Source organism: Mauremys reevesii, linkage group 10 (assembly GCF_016161935.1).
Source record: "Mauremys reevesii isolate NIE-2019 linkage group 10, ASM1616193v1, whole genome shotgun sequence".
NCBI lineage: Eukaryota > Metazoa > Chordata > Testudines > Geoemydidae > Mauremys > Mauremys reevesii.
In genome coordinates, this window is record NC_052632.1 from 2,844,589 (window position 1) to 2,863,371 (window position 18,783).

The 18,783-nt window shown below is 48.0% G+C and overlaps 1 long non-coding RNA gene across 1 annotated transcript in view; it reads right to left on the minus strand.

Moving 5' to 3' along the window:
* LOC120372758 overlaps positions 1-18,783 on the minus strand; it is an 87,996-nt gene that overhangs the window by 58,630 nt on the left and 10,583 nt on the right. The window contains exon 2 of the long non-coding RNA XR_005585173.1: positions 15,051-15,126. This is a non-coding gene — a long non-coding RNA (uncharacterized LOC120372758). The remainder of the gene's footprint in view (positions 1-15,050; positions 15,127-18,783) is intronic.

An 18,783-nucleotide genomic window follows, 5' to 3' on the forward strand; every position in this document is an offset into this window, starting at 1 on the left:
AGGTGACTACACAGATGTAATAGACTTTTGTAAGGTGTTTGACTTCGTACCACATGGCTTTGTGATTTAAAAGCACTGTACAATACCGACAAAGCACATGCTAAATGGATTAAGAACTGGCTAATGGACAGATCTCAAGAATAGTCAATGGGAAATCACCATCACAGATGAGGGTTTGGGAGTGGGGGTGCTGCAGTGATCAGTACTAGGTCTGATGCTGTTCAGTGTTTTCATCAATGGTCTGGAAGTAAATATAAAATCACTGCTGGTCAAATGTACAGAGGACACAAAGATTGGTGGGATGGTGAGGACGAGGCAGGCGCAGAGAATAATCTGGATGGCTTCGTAAGCTGGGCCCATTCAAACAACATGTGTGATCTTGCATTTTGCTGTATTAAAATGCATCTCGGAACAAGGAATGAAGGCGACGGGGGATTGTATCCTGGCAAGCAATGGTTTTGGAAAGGATTTAGGGGACATAGAGGACAAGCAGTTCAACACGAGCTCCCAGGGTGATGCTGTGACACACAGAGCTGATGCGACCCTTGGGGCAAAGGAGTTGGGACGTGACTTGTAACTCTGTATGTGGCAATGCTGAGACCGAGCCTGAAACAGGGCCTTCAGTTCTGGGGTCCACGGTTTTAAAAAGATGTTGAAAAATTGGAGAGGGGGCAGAAAAGAGCCACAACAATGATCAGAGGTCTTGAGAAAATGCCTGACTGTGAGAGACTTCAAAAGTTCAGCCTCTTAAGATTGCAGAAGAGAAGACTGAGTGGGCACTTGATTAGTTTATAAGGACCTTCCTGGGGAGAAAACACCAGATATTGAAGGGCCCTTTCAACTAGAAGAGAGGCAGAACAAGAAGCAATGGCTGAAGTTAAAGCCAGACCAATTCAAACAGGAAAAAAGGCACAAGTTTGAACAGTCTGGGTGATTTCACCTTTGGAACAAACTCCCAAGAGAAGTGACAGATTCTCTAGCTCTTGGTGTCTCCAGTGAACCCTGGGAGCCTTTCTGGAAGATGCTTTAGGCAAACACAAATTCTTGGGCTCACTGACTGGGGGGGGGGGGGGTGACATCCCAGGCAGGGAGTCAGACATGATGCTCGCTCCCTCCCCTAGAGACTGACTTTCAGGCTGCTGTCCTTTAGGGAACCTGACAGTTCTCCTTCCACAGCCACAGCCACAGGAAAATTACAGGCCTCTTTCTAATGGAAAAATATCCCTCTTAAGCAGGCAAGTTCAATTTAGAAGCCATATTTTAGAAGGATCTATGTCGTAGTGTGTAATTTATACCAGAAACCAGACACCACCAAAAAACCAGAACTCCAAACCTGAAGACTTTCAACCCTTGAATAAAGTGGCTAGTTTATAAGTAGGCCTGTACCTTTCTTTGGACAGGGCCCTCCCTGGCATAATTATAAAATCGCCTGGTATGTTTTCTGGGTGTGTGAGTGCAGGGCTGGGATTGCATGTGTCCCTGAGGAATTCAAACAAACAAAACCCCCTCTGGTTTGAAAAGTCTGTTGGTAACGTGTCAAGTTGCACATGTGGCCAAGTACTTAAAAAAACCCAAAAGAAAATAAAAAAACAACAGCCTACAAACAAAAGAAGACCTACCACCTGATGTGCATTCAACTGCCTGTCTGATCGTTAGCAGTATGGAAACAGGGCTGCCTTTATTTTTAGCAACCGGTCATTTCAAAGGAGGAGCAAAGTGGCCCCGTTCGCTTAACCCCTGTCCCGCCTTTCGACACTGTTCTATTGAACTGAGTAGGTTCTGGGCTAGCTAGTTCCTTCTTATCACAACAAGTGCACTGACATTCAGGCGAAGGTGCAAGGGAGCTTTTCAAAGTCCTGTTTGAGTTGGTCAGATGCTGCTAACCGCACACAGGTCATGTGACCACATAATCTGAGACAACTCAATGGAACTAGGACTTCCTGCTTTCCGGGCCAGGGGCCCATCCTCCACAACCACAGTGGTGCACCTCTGGTAGATGGAGAAAACCACATGCAGCCTTGGTTTTGGTTCACACGCGACTGTGAAGCAGAAGCTGTGCGGAGGGAAAGCCAGCTTGGGCTAGGCTGCGAGAAAACATAACAGCTATGCAAATACAATGGAAAAAATGACTCTGTCGGCCGGAAGGCCAGTTCAGTTCAGCCATGTTGCAGCAGGCCAGCTTCTAACAAGACTCTTTGCAAAGTATTTGAGTCTGCCATCAATGCCATTTTGAGAGATCTCTGCAGGGCAAAACTTCTTAAACTGGAGGTCGCTCAGCAGCTGTGAAGTGTTTAGAAACATGCCTGTAATTTTGAGGGGTGCTTTTGTTTTGTATTTTTAGTAAATGACAGGCCAGGTGACTTTTCTCCAACCCTTTTAGGTGCCTATAATTCCAAATGCAACACTGCTTTCTGAAAAGCTTTAACAAGCAAGCAGTTGTAGGGTTACATGTGAGCTTCAAACAAAATGCTGAAGTAAAAACCAACTTTTTAATACCAAAGGAAATAAACCATTTTACTCTGAAACTGGTGTTCTTATCTCTGGTTACATGCTGGAGTAAGACAACCCTTGCCACGATCCCTACTGATTTCGAGGACGTGATCCATGTGTCTGCTCTCAGACACGATCATGCCTTTTTAGAATTCCCTTTAGAATGTTGCCTCCATTCCAGGGGAACAAAGCGGGGAAATGTAAAGGCCCACTTCTTGTCACGCCCAGGCCCACTTCTTGTCACGCCCAGGAAGCAATTTTTCGCGGGGGCAGGGGAAGGTGCACAAGCGTTTGGTGCCTAGCACTGGAGCAGATATTGAATCGTAGGATTCAAAGGGTCCTCGAGAGGTCTTCTAGCCCAGTCCCCTGCACTCGTGGCAGGCATCAGGCACCTCATGATGTTTTGGATTCCTATAAACAATCGGGTAAGGAGCTGAGTGGAGTAGATATTTGGTATCTCCAGGAATCACAGAAACCATGATTCAGGAAAGCAGTTAAACATGGGCTTAAATCCATCCCTGTGCAGGAAAGAAAAGTATGTCATTGACATGAAGTGTGTGCTTAAGTGCTCTCTGGAACAGGGGCTCTTTGCAGAATGGACCATAAGTATTGAGACGCTTCCATATTTACTTCCTTAGCTCCTCAGAGGACCCACTTTCTTATTTGGAGCATTGTGGTCTCATTCTTGGATGCACTGCGCCACCATTGGAAGGCCGTGCAACCCAGCCTGAGAGCCACACAAAGCTGGTGGCCGGAGAGATTCAGCTCTCCATGTATCTCCCTTGAGCAACACTTCCAGGGACTCCAGCAACTGAGGATTGTCTGTAAAACTCTAAAAAAAACAGGAGTCCTTGTGGCACCTTAGAGACAAACAAATGTATTTGAGCATAAGCTTTGGTGGGCTACAGCATACATGCATCCGATGAAGTGGGCTGTAGCCCACCAAAGCTTCTGCTCAAATAAATGCTAGTCTCTAAGGTGCCACAAGGACTCCTGTTCTTTTTGCTGATACAGACTAACATGGCTGCTGCTCTGAAACCTATAAAACTCCAGGAAGCCAGGGGCCTCTCTGGGATCCAAAGATCCTGAATCCTCTCTCTCTAAACATGAAACGATCATGAAACATTTGTATAAGGTTGGCGGGTAAGTGACGGCATTAGGGCCCGGTGGTTTGCCGCCTGGCCCTTCCCAGCAACACCCTGGTCCTGTCCCCTGTGATTTTCAGCCTACTGTGATCCTCTGATGCCTGCAAGATTAATTCCAGGCCCCAGTCCTCCTGTCCCCACAGCAGGCAGCGCCGTGACCCCGCTGTTCCCTGCTCTCTCAGTGACAAGCTCCCCACCAGCCACTGACACCCTCCTTGCCTCTGCTTGAGTGACAACCACTCTGACCACACCTACCTCAGCTGCCTGAGAGCCAGGGCCACCAGCCCAACCAGCTGCTAAACCTGTGCTACAGAGGAGCCAGAACGGCTTGTGTGGTGGTTTGGAAAGGCTTACAAGGCCCAAGAGTTGGTGCTTTCCAGACTCCTAGCCCAGCCCTCCTATTGCTCCAACTCCTGCAGAATCTGTTTCCTGGACAGTGGTGACAAGCCACCCCTCCACGCTGCGTCTGCCTGGCACTTTGGGCATCGGTGCATGAACTTTCCCAAGAGAACTCTGCAAAGAAGCTCCCGCTGCAGCAGAGGGCAGGCAGGAAACGCAGTACAAGGCATGGGGCAATGTATTTATAGCTGGGACTCTGGTGTCACAGAACGCAGGAGGGCAAACGAAAGCCAGTGAGGCTGCGAGATAGCAGGAAATGAAACTGAAGAGAGGCTCACAAAAGCAGAATAGGCAGCTGTGAGCATGGCAGCCTTTGCCTTGTGATCCTCTGAGCAGAACTACAGACCGCAGCTGCAGTGTCCGACAGGGGTCAGAACATCCCAGCTCCCCGTCCTGCAGCACCAGGGGGTTACTCAGCTAAGATTTTCCTTCCTCACTTGTCGCTGTCACATGCTGATGGGAGGGGAGGTTTGAGGTTTTGAAAAAACAAATATAGCCTTCGTTTGCAAACCACATTGGCTTCGAGGGGCCGCGCACCAAGCGCGGTGGGGTGGCAGGCGGAGCTCTCTCCTGCCAGCTGCCTCTATGGTGTGCCTCTACCACGCCTCAGTTCCCTTGGTAAGCACCTCCTCTCTCAGAGACGATCTGTCTCTGTTTTCAGGCCTCTCTTTCTAGTACTCCACTTCTCCTCCAAACCTAGGCACCCTGTCAAGGGAACACACTATGCTGAGCAGAATGGATGGATGCTTTCCCTGGAACTTGACTATCTCCCTACAAGCATCACCATTGCTTCGCGGACTCTTCCCGCTGTGCCAGCCACTGCCCTGCTCCTCGCTCAGGCGGTGATGGAGACAGCAGCATGAACTATAGAGCAGGAATAACTTCTCAGGCTAACGTGGCCCTTTTTTCCTGCTTGAGAATTCTTGATTTTAGTTTTGTTTGTTTTGAAATTGTCTGAGCAGTTTACAATATCCTGTTTCAGCTCCTGGGGTGAACTGGTCCCACTGCAGCTAATTAGTGCACAATATTCTCGATGTGCAGCTGATCACCCAGGTCATATGGTATTGCTTCTGCTCCTTAATTGGATGGCTGAAATGTTTACAAGTAGGAGGAGGGAAATCCAAGTCCTGAGCATTGCCTCGTGGATGCTTCCAGAGAAACCTGTCTGGACCACGTGCTCCGGAATATTCACATGAGTGTTTGCTGGTAAGAATCTTTATCCACAAACACATGCGTGGGTGTCATAAACAGTTAGTTAAGGGTTAAGGTTTTTTTTCTACCTGTAAAGCAGTACCTGTGGACACCTGACCAGAGGACCAATGAGGGACAAGATATTTTCAAATCCCTGTGGAGGGAAGTTTTTTTCCTGTTCTTTGTTTTTTGGAGAGTCTCTCTTGGGAGTTGAGGGAGTCCAGACATCTTAATCAAGTCCTCCCAGGTTTCTGCAATAAATTCTTCTATTCAAGCTAGTGAGTATTAGCAAGGAACTAGTATTCTTATACTTTTATTTCTGTATTTGCAATTCTGTGTTTTGCTATAGAATTTCTTTAATTCTGTACTGTTATTGCTTTTACTGAAAAAGAAAGGAGGGGGAATTCTCTCCAGAGATTGATAAGTTTAGACCCTGTGTATTGTTCCATCTTGGTATTACAGAGACAGTTACTTTCTTTTTATTCTTTAATAAATCTTTTCTGTAAAGGACTTGGTTGATCTTTCCTTGGGTGGATTCTCAGGGAAAGGGGAGGAGGGAGGTATCCCTCTGTAGTTGAATTCCGGTATCTCTCCTAGGAAAAGGGAGGGGGGAGGAAGCAGGGGGGAATGGTTTATTTCTCCTAGGTGTAAGAACTCCATGGATTTGGGGCTCTTGGGATCCCCAAGGATTTTGGGGAAGGACTGTGTCCCAATACACGTACATTATTGGGTGGTGGTAGCTTTTACCAGATCTAAACTAGGATTTTAGCTTAGGGGAGCCAATGCAGGTCCCCATTTTGGAACCCATGACAGTGGGTCTGACTGTTCCCGGACAGTGAAAGACCAAGACTGCCATCTAAGCAAATTGATGGCTTTTATCTGAACAAATATGGTTAGTATGTTATTGTCCACTTCTAGGAACGCCCCTTGGGTACCCCTGCACAATCTTGTAAAGGCACAGAATTCCCAACAGCACCTGCCCCTCAAAGCAATGTCCCAGGACTGCTTCCATAGCTTGGAAATGCTCTGACATGTTACTCCAGCACCCTTAGTCCTCATGAAATGATAGTCATGTAGTGCACTCATCTGCCTCCAGCCAAAGGTACTAGAATTCTAAGACAATGTAGTCCACACCTGATAACACAATGTCTTAGACCTGTGTTACGACCTAACTTTGTAAGCGCCTGTACTAAAAAGTAGCTCCCACGATGTAACTCGCCCACTACACTGACTTAACTCCACCTCCAGGAGAGATGTAGTGCTTAAGTCAATGTGGTGCAAGTATAAGCAACACCATGTCTACCTCGCCTATTGCTGCCTTTCAGAAAGTGTCCCACAATGTCCCACACTGATAGGTCAAGTGGTGCAAGCTATGCTGGTGAGGACGAGCACCACCAGCACAAGGAGCGTAGTGTGGATGTGTAAAGCTGATTCAATTACTGTGGTGTCTCTATGTTGATGTAACTTAGGTTGACTTAAGTTTGTAATGTAGACTTGCCCTTGTGATATTTTCATCATTTTCTTTTTTAACTGAGGGACCTTTTCATTTCCCCACCATTGTTAGCGTCCTCCCCTGTAGGGCCAGGGCTAGAAAGCTGAGCCTGTCCAAGGGCAGAGCATCAGAAAGGTCAATGTCGTACCCTGCAGGTAGGCACTGTGGCACTGCAGAGTACAGTACAAACCTTGCAATCCAGACACTTCATCCTGCACGTAGAGGTTGTAAAATTAACATGCTGCAGATCTCTTTTAATTGAAGGGGAAACGAGCCATTGAACTTCACCCAGATTGCCATCCCGACAAAGAAACCAATCTTGAAATTACCATTGGCCCACAAAACTAGCAGCAGGAGGGTTGGTGATCCAGGAGGCAAGTTATAGATTGACCTCTCCGTAATCTTCTCAAGCAGATGAACAGACACCATCCTTCTGCCACTGATTTCCTTTATTATTGGCAAGCCTATTAAATGTGAAGCATCCCTACTTTAACCAGATGATATCCTGGTTATCCTACAGCTAGCCCAGGACAAGTTCAATATGGGTCCCGTAACCCTTGTGTTCTGAGGGGGACTCGTCTGGGGCTTATTAACTGGTCTCCTGTCTTATTGAGCTGTGCCTAGAAGAGGCCAGAACTCCACGAACTGAAGCTGGAAATGCTACAGAGGCCCAGCTGACTCCTTTACCCTTTGAATTTAATTTGAGTGTTGGCGGAAGCCCTCAGTTGACACTACCGGAGTTTGCCAGGCAGCATAGGCACTGGAAATTTGAACTTCCCCCATGGGACTCTGCAGCCCAAGATGTAGTTTTGATGATTAATTCCTTGGTGAAGTTTAACCATAATAGCACATGAATAACCAGGGCCTCGGGCTTGTTCCTACAGAGTGCCAGGCATGCTGGTCCAATCCGTCTACACCTGCCATCTTGAGCAGATGTGTAATGTTAAGCCCGTGTTCATTCCTGCTGACTCAGCACCTTGCTGGTTTGAGCCTCCCGTGTCTAGAACTCTTACATCAATTTTAAAATTTTGTTGGAGCGAAATTCCATACGTTTCCCCCCCCCCCCTTTTTTTTTTTAATGTTCCACCATTTCATCATTCCTGGTATTTTTCTGATGTAATCGAACAGAAGTAAAGCGTGATTCGGCCCTGTTTTCGAATGGCCAATGGAAATATTGAAAGTTTCTGTAATTAACTAAGGTATCTATTTAGCAAAGGCCTGAAGCACATGCTGAAGTCCCATTGACTTTGGGATCAGTACTCTGCTGAATCAAGGCCAATAAGAAGTTTGTGCACCTGGTGCTGCTGGTAGAAGACGCCTCAAGAAGACGCCTTCCTTAGACTGCAGGAGCATTTCACTTTGACTTTTTGTTTCATCTACTATTCAAAAGCATGAACGGATCCCTCGGCAGAGGAGCCCATTGACCTGAGCAGGAAGACATGTGTGATGCCTAGCTTTGAAAAATTTGAAAGGCTTACTTTTGAGAAGAAGGTTTAAAAATTATTCCAAATAGAAAATGGCCCAGCTTTTCTGAGAATCTCTTAAGGATGTACAACTATGGAGGTAGCATACTTTGTGTCTGGTGTGTCTGCAGACAATCTGGAAAGAAGGCATGAAATCCCCCAAAATTTCAAGGATGCAGCATGCTAGCCATGCTCAGCTCTGTTTCTCATTGGACCTGGGCTGTGGGGTTTTCTTGTTCTGCCAGCATTTAACTAATAGAGAGACTGGAATGAGAGCCGATTATGTGACGGTTGCTGCACAGACCCTCCAGAGGAGACAGCTGAGGTGAAATCTGCTTCCTTGACTGAGCTGTGTCTGATAGGAAAAATTGAGTGTATACTAGAAAAACTACCTGATGGTGACAATGGGTGGCAGCAACAGGTTCCACACTCGTTCAGACACTCATGGTTTAAATGCAGGTGATGCTTTTTATGTGTTCAGCATAATTTCAGAAAAACATAGTTAAGACTCCAAGCAAGTGCCCCTCTTGGGGCAGTATAGATCTGTCCCAGACATGATTCTGGGATGTGGTTGTAAATGGAACACTGTAGATCAAAGTGTGCATGTACAGACTATAGCACATGGTGTTTGTGGTCCTGCTAAAGGCCCTTAGATGGTACCACCATACAAAGAATTCATACTATGGACTTAAAATCAGCCTGTAGACCTCCCAGCAACCAGCACTTGGCAAAGCCTGAAGAACACCTGGCTGGCATCAGCAGTGACTAAGCGAATAGGGTTCCAGATGTGTCTGCTCTTGGAGTTTAGTTAAGCAGAGCTCTCTCCCCCCAAGAGATTTGCTCGCTGTCTGAAAAGGCATGTTCTGCATACAGCTGATTGCAACACTGAGCCTGGAACCAGCACATTGCCAATAGAGGCCAAAGCCCACGTTTGATATAGGGTAATGATTTCCACCTACCTTTACGGTTGTGAAACAGAAACAAGTTATCGCTAGCACATCAAAGTGCTGGAAAAATGTAGTCAACGGCACCTTTGAGCCATTAAGCATATCAAGTGGCAAGATAAAATCGTGAATAATGAGGTTCTGCAAAGAGATTGCATAAACAACATTGAAGCAATGCTTACAAAACCTCAGCTTCACTGGACCCAGCCTGCCCTCTGCCTGCCACACACCATGGGCCCAAAGAGAGTGATAACTAATTAACTGCCAGTGAGAAGCAGCCGGAGGAAGAGATGCGGCAATGCCCTGAAAAGAACATCCCCCACTGAGCTGTCCCAGCAGCGAACTAAGTTAGCTTGGCACGCCAAACGGCACAGCCAGGGAAGAACAGAGTGAGGCCGGAAGAGTTAGTCACCTAGCTGAACTCAAGCCAAGGCTGATTTCTGAATGCCTCGGAGGCTGGATGCAGAATTTTTGCACACCTCCTAATAACCACTAAGGCCCAGACCCTGCAAAGGAATTCAGGCAACTGACTCCAGTTGAAATAAGTGGGAGTTAGCCACCTAAATGCCTTTTGAGGATCTGGGTCCAGCTCGCTTATAAACAGACCAATAAAGAACTGTGACCTTGAGTGAGTATTGACCGCAAACCAGCTTTTTCATGCATCAGACCGACTTCCTTCACGTTTAAGGGGGTTCTCCCTTATTGTTGGCATGGGAAAAGTCAAGTAGGCCCTGCCTCCTCTCTACATTTTCTGTGCCGTTCGTTATTTTATAGACCTATCACTTCCTCTGCTGTTCATCTCCCTTTGAAATTCTCCAAATAGATTTGAAATGTTGGTCTTTCTGCACCCTTTTATTGTCCTTCTATTTCTGCTATTTCCTTCTGAGAGGGGGGAACAGCATTTAAAACTGTATTTAAGGCAGGGATGTGGCATGAGTTGATGGAATACCATAGTTTCAGGATTCTTCTCTCTAGCTGAATCCAAGGCTGTTTTTAAAATCACCGCATTCTACAGGGAAGAGCTAGCAAACGTGACCCTTTTATAGCGTTCCAGGCTCTTGCGGGCTACTACATACATTTGCTAGTTGTAGAAATATGGCTACAAGAATCTCCCATGCTGGGCCTCTGAGTATGTCAGTCTGCAGCGGCAAGCCTCGGAGCCTGGGTGGACAGACACGGATTTGCGCCACAGCTCTAAAAACAGCTGTGGAGACATCCAGGCTCGGACTCTGAAGCCAGGGACTGGGGTTCACAGCCGGTGTGTGTCGACCCGGGCTCGGAGGCTTGCTGCCTCTAGCTGTGTCACCGTACGCTTGCTCTCATGTGGTACTTGAAAACACTTTTCAGACTGCTGAGGCCCTCAAGACCTATGTTCGTGATTGGGGATGGTAGGGGGGAGGACTGAGTGACAGAGAAATGGTGGCATGCCCAAGATCATGCAGCAAGTTAGTAGCAGAACTGGAAGCAGAATCCAGGAGTCCTGACTCCCAGCCCTGTTCACGTAACCATTACACAGCCTGCCCTGACCCATGTTCCTATTCTCTGCATGCACGCACTGAAACCCAGGGCTTTGGTTTTGTGGAGGCGTTTTTGGTGCATCTCAACACTTCTCATGATGAGCAGCTTAGACATTTGATGCAGACTGTGATATAGTTGGCTTATGAGCCCGGGTGACTGTACACTGCACCCTGTGTGTAAGATTTCGCAGGCTCTTTTCTCTGCTTACTAAGGCATTTCCAAGAGTCTCGGTAATTACAACATTAAGAAATAAATAAACAAACTTGACTGGCAAATAGTGTTGGGGCAATGGGTGGGTCCCGTCCTACCCACGCACTGGCTTGCCAAGCCAGGTTGGCCTGACCCATTCGCGGCTGTACATGCAGTGCCAATGCCAGAGGGTTACAAGGCTCAATCCATGCTAAACAAATGGTTTCACTTTAAAAGGTATAGCCCAGTCATTACTGATTCCTTGTGTATTTCTGGCAATAGCACTCGTCATGTGACACTTCTTTCAAATTACTGTGGCTACTCCAATAGGATCATCACAGAGTTTACCTCGAATGGGCTGGACCATTATTTTAGGGTTACAAAAATACATTCAAAGCTATAAAGTTGCTAAAATTTCTGGAGAGCCTCTTAACTCAGTGTTTGAGGAGGGAGGACCTGTGGGGAGTGAGAGAGAAATCCTTTAGGACAGATCTTGAAAACATGTAATTTTACTCTAATACTGCCAAAGAACTGCCTGGAACGTGACTCTGGGTAATCGCCGATCTCTGCTCTGTAGGGGCAGCGTACTGAGGTGCCCAATGCAGCCTTTGCCCTCTGCAGATGGTTCTCATGAACGTTTTAATTTGGTGCCATCTGGTGTGTTCTGATTGACCCTGTCCCTGAGCTTCACCCTGAGTTCTGGAGAACGGGGTACTGGGCAGGAGAATGGGATTTGGTAAATGGCCTGTTATCCCGGTGTTCAGGGGTGTCTGGAGGTAGGCTTTGGTCTGGTCCTTGTTAAAGACAGGGGACATAGCAAATGCTGATCCCATTCCCAGTCCACGTTCTGATTTCAAACCCACCAGTCTCCCAGAAGCTCGTTGGAGCTGTGCTGTGGGGTCACACCAATCTCTAATTACAGGTTAGAATGGACCCTAAACCCTCAAAGCAAAGCTCAGATATAACTGCTGCATTTCTCCTGAAAAACCCTGAAAAATGTGTTTTATTTAATGGACAAAACTGGGCTCAGGTTTGCTCTGGAAGCTTTGAGCCTCAATTAATTAAACTTCTGTTGAGCATGATCAGACTGAGTCAGCAATGAAACCTACAGGAGTTTCACGTGGTCTTTTTTTTAATGTAATTATTACAGAAACTTCACACAGCTGTAGGTGCAGACGTCTGCAACTCAGGAGTCCTGTGTTTTATTCCTAGCATTGCTTTTATCGTGCTGGGTGAGCTTAGGCAACCAACTTCCCCTCTCCGTGCCTCAGTTTCCCCATCTACAAAGCAGGTAAGAATCCTTGTCCCCATTGTGCAAAGAGCCTTGAGATCAAAGATGAAAAGTGCTATGTAAGAACAAGGTATTATTACTGTTATAAATGGACCCCTTAGCACAGCACTTATCACTGCTTATTTCCTGTCCAATGAAGAAGAACCTCCCTGTTTTCTTCCTGAGCTTCCCCCGTGACAGACGAGGGCTGCTTGGAATTTCATCCTTCTCTTGAGGTTCTCCCAGATCGCTGGCCTGTCTGTTCCTCCCCACGGTCTGGCTAGCCACTCGAGTTTGGTCTAGTGTCTGAGTCTGGGTGGCGAGCAGCCCCGGCTTGTGGCCACTGACGCACCTCCAGCCATTTACCACCTTTCTCGCTTTGGCCCGCCTGAACTTGTCGATTTCTCCCAGAGCCTGACCAGGGCTGTTCTCGCCACGAGCAGAAGGCTCAGTGAACTATACGGCTGGATGGCGTGCAGAGCGCTCGCTAATCACAGATGACAGGAACCACGAGAGGCGAGAGCACTCCAGGCTATCTGATAGAACCAGTCACGTCAGCCTGGGTGCTGAGGCTGGGGAAGACGGAGGCCTTTTGCAGCTTTCAGACTCAATCCCTGTTTGCTGCCTCTTGGCGAGGCTCGGAGATTTTCTGCTTTGCTTTATGCCAGCTGGGAGAGCACTCGGAGTTACTTAAAAGGAACCAGAGACAGACCGTGTGGGCGAGGCTGGTGTTAGGGGGAGCAAGCAGGGGCCCCACACCACAGGGTCCCTGCGAAGCTAAGCTGCTCAGGCTTTCGCTTCAGCCCTGGGTGGCGGGACTCAGGGCCCCAGGCTTCGGCCCCACGCGGTGGGGCTTTGCCTTTCTGCCCTCGGTCCCAGCGAGTCTAACGATGACCCTGCTTGGAGGATCCCCTGAAACCTGCTCGCGGCGCCCTAGGGGTCCCCGGACTCCTGGTTGAAAACCACTGGGCCTTTGGAAATGGCTCCCTGACTCTCATGCGCTGCTGGGAGTGAATCAGATGCTTCCCTTACCTGTATTCGGGTTGGCCTGGCAACTCCAGTCCTGATCATTACTGCTGGCCACAGAGCGGAGATGTGCTGATTGACTCTGCTGCTCGGTGCCCTGACCCTAGAGCTGCTGCCAGTCACTATATAAATAATCGGAGTGGGACACCCCGGTCTGATAAACTTTTTTTTTTTTAGGAAGAGGGTGGGGGCCATAGGGCAAGCTGTCCGTAATTAGCGGTTTAATTTGCTGTAGGATATACAATAACTTCAAAATAAATCCACCCTGCACTGCCCTCTGTAATCAGTTCCTGCCACATTTTATGGCAATTGCATTGGGCTGCACATATGATGCAAGTGCAACATTAGGGGGTTAGAAAGACGGAGCAGACCACCCAGCAAGCCTGGCCTTACACATACCCCCGCAGCCGTAAGTGCTCTACACACAATCACATTTGGTACCATTTTTATCTGCACTTTCAATAACCACATAAGAGGCTGGTTTACATCTGTGAGACATGCAATCTTTGTCTTGAGCCCAGGAGTTTACTTAACTGGGGCATCTGCTTTGACGTTGTCTGTTACTGTCCTGTCCTAAAAGTATCTTATTCTCCTTGGTGGTGTGAGGGGGAGGGCTGGTGGTTGCATCTGCTTAGTTTCACCTTCCTGTCTCTTTACTGGGTCACACTTTTGACATGAAGAGCAAGCTAAGGGGAGGCAGGAGGCGTGTACCTGAAATAAGCCAGCGAACGGTAAAAAGGCCCGCTGGCTGATCGGCCTTTCGGGGGCTCTTTGTCGCTGTGGTTGGGGTAGCAAAGTCAAGTCATGCGACACAATCAGAGGGAGACAGCTCGGTGAGGGGCATATTGTTGTGGTAAGATGCCTTGGATTGCAAAGTGTCCCCCAGCACCCGTCATGGTGTCTTTCCTGCTAGATCCACTGGAATTCCGTTGCTAAGAAAGGTCAGGTAGCAGATGTCTGTATTGGTCTAGAATTTCTACCACATTATGGTTGGAAAAATAAACAGGATTCAAATCAAACAGTCCTTGAAGGTTTTCTTTAGAGGTGGAGACCTTTCCACCACAATGAGCGTGTTTAATGATTTGTCGTCTTTTTTCTTTCATTTCTCAATGTTATGATAAGTGAATCTGCAATTATTTCCACATGGAATTACCTCCCGAACCTGGTCGGAGTTTGGTGTCCCAACATCCGGTGGGCGTGCAGAAGGTTTAATCCTCCCTCTCACACCCATCCATTTAGTTTCATTGCCTCATGTATTTGTTGTGCCTTTTGTCTCCCTCCTCAACCACCCACACACACCTGGCAAACAAAAAGGCTTCCTGCGCCTGGCTCTCTGCAGTCAAGGCACTATGCAGAATATGGGTCTGAATTGCTAACCATGCTAACAGCAGAAGCCTTTTTGCAGGTAACATCCTTATTTATTTAATTATAGAGCAGCCTTCATGGCACAGCAACAAAATAAATATGAGACATAAAAATGCAGATTAAACAATACATTAAAAGTAAATTAAATCAAGATTAAAATGCAATTAAAAGCAATCAGTTCAATTAAGTCTTACTTTTTTTTTTTCATTGTGAACCTATGAGCAGAGAGCCAGATTGTTCTCTTAATTAAAGCAGGGTAAATGCAGAGTAACTTAGTTGGAAGTCTGTGGAGTTATTCCAGATTTACAACTGTCATTGAGAGCACAGTGTGAACCAATTGCTCCTCCTGGGGAGGGCCTGGAGGAAGGGTCTAGGTGGCTCTCAGCTCACAAATGGCAAAGGTGAAAGGATTCAGTCGCTCATGAACGGGGTGTTCATCTGAATGAACTACCTGCATATACAGGGAACTGGAACAATTTAGGTGGAAGTCAAAGCCCCCAGTCCTGAGCCAGCCTCCTTTTTCATAAACCCCACTATGCCCCTCTGGCTCTGCCCTACCTTACAAGCCACTGAGAGTTTGTTTTCCAGCTGGAATGTCTTTCCCGCAAGTGCGAAAGTAGCAGGATGATGGCGACTAGACATAACGAGAACAAAACATTCAATGGCCTCATAATTGTGCGTTCATTGAGAGAGAGAAAGCAAGGACATTATGCAGCACACTTACCAAGCCACTACAGTAAGTTAAGCCACTGATGGGAAGAATCTATGTATCCTATGAAACCTTTGTATCTAGGCAGCCTTGGAACACAAATACACAAATGTGGGACATCTCTTAGGCAATACCAATAACTTGGAGTTGTTCACATGTATCAACGGCACTTCGGAATAAACCACCTCATAGCGCGCCAGCGCTGTTGGGTCACTGTCAGTTTAAATGCCTCTGGGTTTGCCATATACACCGCTGAGGGTGCTATTTTAATGGGATAGAGTCATTTCTTTTGGCAAATTGCTGCCATCTTACATCATCATCCATAGACGTGTATTTAGTGGTAGCGTGTTAGGCCTACAGGTCTCAGTTTCTGTGACTTTGGTTATACAGTGGGTGTTTGGTAAAAGATCGTGGAGACCCTGAGGTGTGCAGACCAGAAAGTAACTCTTCCATGTGTGTTCTGGAATCTCTCTTTGAATTAAAGAATCATCATTGTTATCATCCTCAGGTAGAAAACTTTGGAAGCTGTTCTATGGCGAGTGAATACCGCTGATGCTGTTCTTATTTTTAGGGACCTTTGCATGGTAACAATTTCTGTGTTGCTTGGAAGGTTATCTGTTCCTCCTGTCACGGAGTCCCTGGGCGATGCTCTGGAACTGCTCCCCACCAAGCCAGTCAGGACTTTGGGGATCCTCCTCTCCCTCGGAGCAGACTGTCTTCAGGGCAAGAAGCTCACACGGCTTCACCTCCTGGGTCTGACCTTGGAGCATTCAGCATCCTCTGCCCCTCCGTGCGCTTCCCACAGTGAGTCCACCCAGGTGGGGTCCTGGGGAAGCCAGAGGGTCCTGTACCCCCACTTTGCAGTCAGACGTGACTCTCAGCCAGCCAGTAAAACAGAGGTTTATTAGATGACAGGAACACGGTCTAAAACAGAGCTTGTAGGTACAGAGATCGGGACCCCTCAGCTGGGTCCATTCTGGGGCCTAGCGAGCCAGACAACCCCGTCTGCCCTCACTCCTCATCCCTAGCCAGCTCCCAAACCAAAACCCCCTCCAGCCCCTCCTTTTGGGCCTTTTTCTCTTTCCCAGGCCAGGAGGTCACCTGATCTCTTTGTTCACCTTTAGCCATCCCCTTGCAGGGGGGAAGGGCCCTGGCCATTTGTTGCCAGGAGACAGAGTGTCGGCCATTCATGCATGCTGGAGACTTAAGAAATACATAGGGGAAACTGAGGCACCCACAGAGTATTCAGAGGAAACATTAAGAACAGTCTCACTTCGTCACACCTCCCACTTATTTCCTACCTGAGCTCCTAATTTAGAAACAACCCGAAACCAGAACTCTGACTCAGAATTCCTTCTAATTCCATGTGGGTGAAAGGGGTTGGACTCAAATCCACTGATCCAAGCCAGCTTGTACGTCTGCAATTCTACATTGGATACGCAGTCCCCAGGGACCTATTTTCTAGTTGTGTTCTGGGTGCGGACGAAGCTCTAGCTCCTCAGCTGTGACGAAGGAGGAGGTGCAAAGGGGCTGGCTGCACGGCTGTTAAATTTGTACTGGCCTGAAGGCTGCACTAACTTATGGCAGCTGCCAGCAGGCAGAGGGGCCAACAGAGCAGCAGGAGGTCAGCTAGGTAGAAACAGACCCCGGCCATGTAAACTACTGAGGAGGTGACACAGGGCCTGTTACATCTCCAGAGGATCCCCCTGCCTGGTGGCAATTCTCCCAGGGCTGGATACATGGGCTGTTGTGCTGGGAGTCAGTGTAAAATGGGCTCTCAGCAGTGCAAAATTGGGGCCCGAATCTCATGAAGGGATTCAGTGCCATGGTAGCCAGGGTTTGGCTTTGCTCCCCACCCACAGTGGCCTAGATTTATTCTGGCTCTAAATGCTGCTTTCCATTGTCACCGGTGTGTTTGATGTCACAGTTGCCCCTTGTGACGTCACAGCTGGCATTTGTGATGTCATATATGGGAGGGATTGTAACTGGAATGACTAAGCAGCAGGAGCAGATGAACTTGTCAGGGTATCAGCCTGGTGTTACCTTGCAGCCTGTTTGGAGCAAGGAGCTTGTCCTTCTGCATACATTGCAAAGTGCCTCCTACCTTGTATGGTGATAAGGAACACAGCTCACGTCATATAAAAGAGGGAGAACAAATAAAGACGCTGGAGGCTAGAGTTAAGTGAGTTGCACCCACTCACGCCAGGGCTGAATTTAACTCCGTATTTAAGTTTGCCATGAGGCAATAGCAGCAGTTCTGCATGATGGTTCTTCAGTTCCGTCAGCTGGCCTGAGCATCACTCTTTCTCCTTCTACAGTGATCGGCTACGGTGATTATCTTGTCTCGTGACGCCCACATGCTAAGCAGCAACCACATGGCAGCTCCACTGTAAATGTGGGTCATGCACCTGCCCCTACAGGGTGTCACCACGATGCATTTCCTCACATCCTGTTAGCTCCAGCTGCCAGTGCCACTGAATGTCTGGCCAGGATCTCTTACACCAGCCTGTAGATAGCTGCTACTTTTCTTCCACCCGGTGGCATGTCAAGGTGAATCAAACACATAACGCTTCACTTGCTTCATGCATCTGTAAGGAAACCCTGGGTGATTCTATATAACATGAGAACCTGTTCACTCGCTGCTTCTGGGAGCATTGAGCTAGTCCTCAGGTGCTCTTCGGAGACGAGGAGCTACGTTCCTTTTAATGGTGCCCCTTTCCTTCTCGTAACAGGAGAAAAAGATAAATATGCTCGCAGCTGAGGCTGCATTCGGCCTCTCTCTCTCCCCTAGCCTCAGTCGGATTACGCGCCGCCTGATGGGTGGGGGTAAATACAATGGATTAGAAGGGAAATGAACTCTTCAGAGATTTTGTGTTCTGCAGCACTTTGGAGTGATCACGCTGTTAATGCAGCCTGTCCGGACAGTGAGTTGTGGTGCCTTCGGATATTTCTCCGCTCTCCTTGCTGCAGGAAGGGTAGCGCTTGGACGGAAGAGCCCGGCTTTCAGTTAATGTAGAGGGTGCAGTGGCTAACGACAGTGATCTCCATGGGGCTACAGAGAAGCATTTGGTTTCAGAGACAAAGTGCTGTGTTTAAAGTTTGGGGTCTGATTCTAATCTCACATACGCCAGTGTAACTCCACTGACTTCACTGGCGTCGCTCCTGATTTACACTGGTGGACAGAGGTGCTGGAACTAGGGGTGCTGCACCCCCTGGCTTGAAGTGGTTTCCATCGTATACAGGGTTTACAGTTTGGGTCAATGGCTCTCAGCCCCCCCACTGTACAAATGGCTCCAGCCCCCCGCTGATGGAAATCAGAATCAGCCCAAGGTGGGTGAAGAAAGATTGAGAAAGTTTAGCCTCAGCCCTCTACGAAACAGAGGAGAAATTAGACACTGTGCTCCTCTAGTGTCCTCCCACATAGGCAAGGGGCTGGCAAGGCGCAGCTAGCAGTGTTCTCGCATCCCCTGCTCAGTCACCCAGAGAGGAGGGGTGGTGGGTGAATACACCTCCCGCCCTGTGGAGGAGTGAGCCGGGCTGAGCGTGGCTGCAGACAGAAAGATGGACAAGAGCAGCATGACG